The sequence below is a fragment of the Hemitrygon akajei genome, chromosome 29, assembly GCF_048418815.1.
Source record: "Hemitrygon akajei chromosome 29, sHemAka1.3, whole genome shotgun sequence".
Lineage (NCBI taxonomy): Eukaryota > Metazoa > Chordata > Chondrichthyes > Myliobatiformes > Dasyatidae > Hemitrygon > Hemitrygon akajei.
In genome coordinates this window covers 17,219,259-17,226,782 of record NC_133152.1, presented here as the reverse complement: position 1 = coordinate 17,226,782, position 7,524 = coordinate 17,219,259, and positions in this window count along the sequence as shown.

Sequence of the window (7,524 nt, the reverse complement as noted above, 5' to 3'; positions counted from 1 at the left end):
AGGGCAGCGTGCTCTTCATGAACACATTGTAAAATAATGTTATTATTATATGCATCTACATAAAATTGCTTCACAATTTTCCAACTGAATTTTGCAACTTTGAGTAGTTGTTACTGTTCTACTCCCTACACATCCACGTCTCTGACACCCGACACAATTACTAGTCCTCCAAGTTTTCTTTTCCTTTTGCTCATCTGTCTATCATCTTCCCCCCCATATAGTTCCACCTATCATCCAGTAGGCTTTATTCCAATATTCCCCCCCACACACACATTTGTACTGGATATCTTCCCTCTTCCCTCTCAGTCCTGATGCAGGGTCCCAGTCCAAAACACCATTTTCAATCTTTTGCTTCCACTGATGCTGTTTCACTGAGAGTTTTCCAGCATTCTGTTTATTGCTTCAGATCACCCTTTCATATACCCAGGGATTACTGATAGAGCCATGATATTTAATGGTCTCCTAACAATTGGTCTTGCCATACGTGCTTGTGATGGCCTGATTGTTGCTGTCTCTCATTCCTTTCTGTTTTTTTTGCGATTTCTGCTGTTCTTCTTTCTGTCTACTCCTGTCTCATGATATTACACCACATTAAGATCTGTCCTCCTAACGTCTTCCAACATTCAGTGAAATCCCATGAATGAGAACCTTTGTCCCATTTGGCCTAGATGCTGAGTATATTTGTAAGCCTGAAGTTAAAAAATGGTAAATGTCACAACACTTCTATAACAATAAATGTTGGAATTTCTGGCACCCTTGGAAATTTGATGGGCTGGACAAGGAGATTTTCCAGGTTATTGGATATTATTCAATAATACAACAATATGTTTGTATTCATTTTTTAACATGTGTTATCTGCTGAGTTCAAGGGGATCTGGTTTCCAGGCACAAACCCACACACTTTCATGTTACAGACCCTGGCTCTAGCCATGCATCCTGGTTGTATTCTGGACCAATGAGGGAACCAGTTGCCAGACCATCTGGATCTCTGAAAAATTGGATGTTGGATTATTGGAGGTTTGCAGTATTTGGCACGTTGATTGTGTATTTCTTGGGAAGACGCTGGAACTGGCTGCCTTATCTACCCATGCCAATGTACTGGAAGCAATATCTTTCCTGTTGGTAAAATTTAACGTTTGAAGAATATTTTGTACAGTAGAATTTTCTTGGCCGATCCATTTGTTTTTGTTGCAGTACTATTTGCTACCAGCATATGGCAGTGTCATACCACAAACTAGAGAGGAAAAAAAATCTGAGTCTGTTATGAGCCCCACCCATACATAGGTTTTTTAAAAAAAGGGAGAAAAAGATATTTGCCTACCTTGCCTTGATATGTAGTACAATTAGGGTTAAAAATTCATTAAGAAATGAAAGTAGTGTAAACCAATAAACAGGTGTTGGAAATCCAGAGCAGTACACACAAAATACTGGAAGAAGTCGGGTCAGACAGCATCTATAGAAATAAATAAACAGCTGATGTTTCAGGCCAAGGCCCTTCATCAGTACTGGAAAAGAAGGGGGAAGAAGCCAGAATAAGAAGGTGGGGGAGGGGAAGGAGTACAAGCTAGAAGGTGATAGGTGAAGCCAGGTGGGTGGGGGAGAGAAGTAAGAAGCTGGGAGACGATTGGAGAAGGGAAAGGAATCTGATAGGAGAGGAGAGTCAACTATGGGAAAAAGCGAAGGAGGAGTGCCACCATGGAGAGGTGATAGGCAAGTGAGGAGAAGAGGTAAGGGGGAACCAGACTGGTGAATTGAAGGAGAGGGGGAAAAATTAACAGAAGTTAGAGAAATCAATGTTGGAAGCTGCCAGATGGAACATAAAGTGTTGCTCCTCCAATCTAAGAGTGACCTCCTTGTGGCTGTGGACTGACATGTTGAATGGGCATTGGAATAGAAATAGTTGGCCACTGGGAAATCCTGCTTTTTGTGGATGGATCGAAGGTGCTCAATAAAGCAGTCCCCAATCTATGTCGGACCTCACCAATGTACAGGAAGCCGCACTGGGAGCACTGAACTTGCCAATATTGAGGAGGTAGCATGGGGAGCACAGTGCTTTCTGGGGTAATTTCCAGAGCAGCAGAGATGAATGGGACAATTGAGTACAAATGTCTTTACTGGCATATCTCAGGTATCTGCTTGCACCAAAATCAAAATATCTTTTGTCAGACTGTTACCTCTGGCAATAATTTTCAAAGTTTCAGTTCTGTATTTGGGGCTGCAGCCAGCTCCTTAGGCCGGATCGGACAAATGAAGTCACTGTCATATGTTTGCAAGCCAGTGGTCTAAACTAATTTCTGGAGATGTGCAACCTCTGTTTAGTGCCAGGCCGGAGTAAACTCTGGATGTAGAATTCCTGCTTTATTCCTGGAAAAGGGTAGATGCCTGGTAGCAGTGATTTTTTTTTTTGCAGTGATCCCCTGGACATTTGTCGGTGTTTAGTTGGAGTAGGGGTCAGAAGCTAGGAAAAACCTAATGTGTATTTGGATTACATTTCTGTAAATCTTTTGTGTAAAAAAAAAAAACCCAGATTTTTTGTTTATGTCTATCCAGGATCTAAAGCCAGATAGTAATAAGCTGTTTATAAACAGATGGCACTGGTTTCTTAATTCTGGACTGGGCAAAATATTGTCATCGCTCATAGAAAGATTGAGGTTAAAATGGCTCTCGAGAATTGTCTACAAATGAGCCCTGCTATGTGGAGTTATTGCATTAAAGGTGCTACTTAAATTTTATTTGTACCTCCATTAAAGTTCCTACAATAAGTCGTTCTCTTGCTTGAGTTCCCACTGTTTCTACATCCCAGTGATGGCACTCCTCTCATCTTTCTCCTAAACCTAACATGGATTAAACACTTGTGTGGTATGTGCTAGTGTGAGTGAGTAAAGCTGGAATGCACCTGCAGCTGGACAAGATCCAAAATACTTCAGTGCTGCTGTATCCATACCCATCTAAGATGGTCAGAGTAAAGAAAAGAATGTTGATAACCCAATAAATTTATGTTTGCTGCACAATCTTCAGACCAGATACAAAACAATCTTTATCTCCACATACTTTGGGCTTACGGCAGCCAATGCACTTTGCCATTTAAATATACACAATTATTTTAGTACCTCAACTGAAAATAGACAGCAGACTTATGAGAATCAGAAAAGAGAGGTTAATTTGGATGGTGACTCTTTGTCAGAACTGCAAGTTGAAAATGAACAAACCTGTTTAAGGCTCTTTCAGGCTTGAAATATTTGAAGTTTTCCTTTTTCCCTCCCTTAATGCCATGTGATTTATACAGTACCGTGTCTCAACAAGCATTGAGTAACCTTGTTTTAAATAGAAAATGTTGCACGCTCCTGTAGATTCTTTTCAAACCAAGTGGAAATCAGTTTAATCTGCTTTTGATTCTACTGTAAATTTATTCGTTTTGTGAGTAGAATGAAATTACACAAATGTCACACATTTCCACATTTACCACATGTTGCCTAAACATTGCAATTAAAATGCCAGTTTCGCTTATAAGTCTTAAAGTATCGTGCTTTAAAGTCCAATTAAATCAGAGCTCTCTCCTAGTTTACATACTATCAAAGTCCTTTAGTTTGATTCCCAGCCAGTATTTTTTTTGCCAGCATTCACATTCTTTATAGATATTATTGTATTCCACAACTTAAACTTCCTGTTAATTTATTCACACCTTTTTATTTTTGAATTTTGGGAAAAAAATCATAACATTGACACAGGAATTCACAAGCATAGTGAGTTGTAATTTCATACTGGTGGGATGCTTGGTTATTCTGGCTGATGAATTATGGAAAATGTCCCAACCAAACATAGTTTCTGCAATGGTCTAGTGGGCGTATGCACTGTGTGGTGTGCTACTAGGCTGCACAGACTAGCAATAGTTTATAGCTGTAATATGTTCCCTAGTCTAAGTCAAGGGACTACGAAAAAATTCCTTTTTTTCTGAAGGGGACAGCAGCTTGCCCCGATCCTGATAACAGAGCAAGTGGTGAAACCAAAAGGTGTACTGGAGTGGGTGGTTCCTTTCACAGTTCTGAACTTAAACATTGGTCAGTAAAGTGATGTACTGTACCAGAGAATGGTGTAACATTAACAGCAGTAACAACAGCTGAAGATACAGAGTATTAAACAAGAAAAGTTGTCCATGTTGGTTCATAAACACTTAGATACCATGTGTTACCATACATAGATACCATACAAGAAAATCTAAGGGGAAATGTAATTCTAAGAAGATATTGCTTTGACAATGATTTGTTAATCTGTCAAGTTCGCCAGTGACACAACAATGGTTGGCCTTATCAACAACGAAAATGAGATGGCATACAGAGTGGAGGTAGAGCAACTTGTAGAATGGTGTGAGCACGGCAACTTGAATCTTAATGTGGAGAAGACTAAAGAGATCATTGTTCACTTTAGGAAGGTGCAGGCTGACCATTCCTCACTGCATATCAATGCTCCTCCGTGGAGAGTTAGGAGCACCAAGTTTCTGGGAGTGCACATATTGGACAAATAAACAATCATACCTGGTCCTTCAACACCACCTCTTCAGTCATGAAAACATCGCAGTGTCTCCATTTCCTGAGGAGATCGAGGTAAGCGAGCTCCCCTCATCCTCAATCTACCAATTTTTGTAGCAGTGCCATTGAGAGTGTCCTGACCAGCTACATCATCATCTGGTACAGGAATTGCAAGGCATCTGACTGCAAGACCCTACAAAGGATTGTAAGGACTGCTGAGAAGATTATTGGGGTGTCTCTTCCACTCATCCAGGATATTTATCAAGAGTGCTGTTTATGCATGACTCATAGCATTGTCAAAGATCCCTTCCATCCATCCCACAAGCTCTTTGACATCCCACTCCCCCACCATTAGGCAGAAGGTACCATAGCATTAGAAGAAGAACTATAAGAATAGCTTCTTCCCCCAGGTAGTGAGACTACTGAACTCCCTGCTACCACTCGGGTCTCATCACATATGAAGTGACAGTACTGTTTACTTTTTAACTTGGGCCATAAATGCACCTTACGTTAAATGCCAATCTTCTGGAATATACTTTATTATTTGATAATTTATTTTTGGAAATACTACTTTGTGTTGTGTCCTTTAGCCTGGAAGAACCTTATTTTGTTTGGCGGTATACATGTAGGTGGTTGATTGACAATGAATTTGAACTTGATAGTATGATGGATCCCTGATGATATTCAATACCCCACCTACTTGCTCCACAAGCCACGGCTTCCAAAAGCATCAAAACAATAATAATAAAACTCCTCTGGTACTAAATGGCTGCCCCTCTACTGTTAGGAGATGACTCCTCTACTGCCCATGTGCATAAACTTTCACTTTATAGGGGAAGTTCACTTCCAAAGAATTTGGAATTCGAGACCTCCTTCTTACAGATCTGGGATACTTATTTCAGTGGATTGCCTCCATCCCCACAATGAAGTCAGTTAAGGCTGCATGTAATGGGGACATCAATATGAACAATATAGTCTTGGACAGTACTGTGTAAAAGAGCATTGACTGCACTGCACTGCTGCAAAAAAGGAAAATCATGACATATGTGAGTGATGTTAAACCAGATTCTGGTATGGGTGTCTATTGTAGACTGAGAGTGGGAAGGGGGCAGGGAGAGGGGAATCATGGTTGGGAAAAGGGGTAGGAGAGGGAAGAACCAGAGAGACATTCTGTAATAATCAATAAACCAATTGTTTGGAATCAAATTACTTTGCCTGGTGTCTCAGGTTGGGTGTGTCCCATCCTCCCACCTCTGGCACTCCTCTGTCACCTGTCTCACACCCCTCCTGCAGCACTCCACCCTTGCCATTCCCAACATCTTTGGCTCCTGCCAGGTTTACACACTCACTCTCTACTCCATGTTGGCAAATACTGTGCAAAAATCATAGACACCCTAGCTATATATATGTGCCTGAGACTTTTGCATAGTGCTGTACATGTGTCTCATTATCACTTTAGACTGTGCTTTACCTACTAGGCTGTGTAATTTTGATTTACAGTTTGTTTATGCAATACCATTGAGTTCTGAACCACCTTGTCAATTCTGTGTCTAGCTGACTGGAGACTGTAGCAGAATTCCTAACCCCCATGCAGATCCTGACATGCTGCATTATTCTTGAGTATCACTTGTCAACAAGTACTTGGAGTAAATAGTCGCTGAAAGCTGTTAATACTACAAATTGTAAAATTGCTGAAATTCTTTCACCCACCTGGAAACCTAGAGTGTTCAGCACACACTGTCACAACAATGTCAAATAATACTAACATTTTCATACTTAATAACCCTGAAGAATGCAAGCAACAGCAAGCATGGGGAATTAAAAAAGTCTAAGTTTTTTTCAGTATCCCCATTAGACCAATACCCTTGTCATATATCTAGGGAATCATAGTTTAACCTTAGTTAACCTGGCTAGAGAAAAGTCCTGGAGTAAATTGCAGATCAATCTATTATTTTTTTTAAACCTACAAGAGATAACCACTGGGTTGATAAACTGATCTGCATCCTACATGGTATTAAGTTCCAGGGTGACCCTCCGTCAAACTTGCTCGTGTCTGGATCAGGGTGAAAATTGACAGTGGACTTCATAGAACTCAAGGCTAAGTGATGAGGTTGTTATTTGGCTTAGTTCCTAATAGTCATAGAAAAGTACAGCACAGAAACAAGCCTGTAGGCCTATTTAGTCTGTGCTGAACCATTTAAACTGCATTCTTCCACCGACCTGCACAGGTCCATAGCCTTCCATACTACTATCATCGATGTACCAATCTAAATTTTCTTAAATGTTGAAATCAAACTAGCAGCTTATTCCACACTCATATGACTCTCCTGAGTGAAGAAGTTTCCTCTCATGTTCCCTTTAACCTTCTCACCTTTTCTCCTTAACCCATGACCTCTGATTGTAGTCTGGCCCAACCTCAGTGGAAAAGCAAATAGAAAATCTACAGATGTTGGAAATCCAAGCAACACACACACAAAATGCTGGAGGAACACAGCAGGTCAGAGAGCCTCTGTGGAAAAGAGTACAGTTGACGTTTCGGGCCAAGACCCTTCATCAGCAACCTCCCTGCTGAAGGGTTTCAGCCTGAAACATTGACTCTTTCCCATAGATGCTGCCTAGCCTGCTGAGTTCCTCCAGCATTTTGTGTGTGTTGCGCAGTGGAAAAAGCCTGTTTGCATTTACCCTATCTATACCCCTTACAATGTTGTATACCTCTATCAAATCACCTCTCAATCTTCCACATTCCAAGGAATAAAGTTGTAATAGCTTGCATTCTGCAGACCCAGCAACATCCTTGTAAATTTTCTCTGTACTCTTTCAATCTTATTTTCATCATTCCTGTAGGTAGGTGATGAAAACTGCACCAAATACACCAAATTAGGCCTCACCAATGCCTTACAGAACTTCAACATAACATACCCTGTCCTGTACTCAGTACTTTAATTTATGAAGGCCAATGTGCCAAAAGCTTTCTTTATGATCCCATCTATCTGTGATG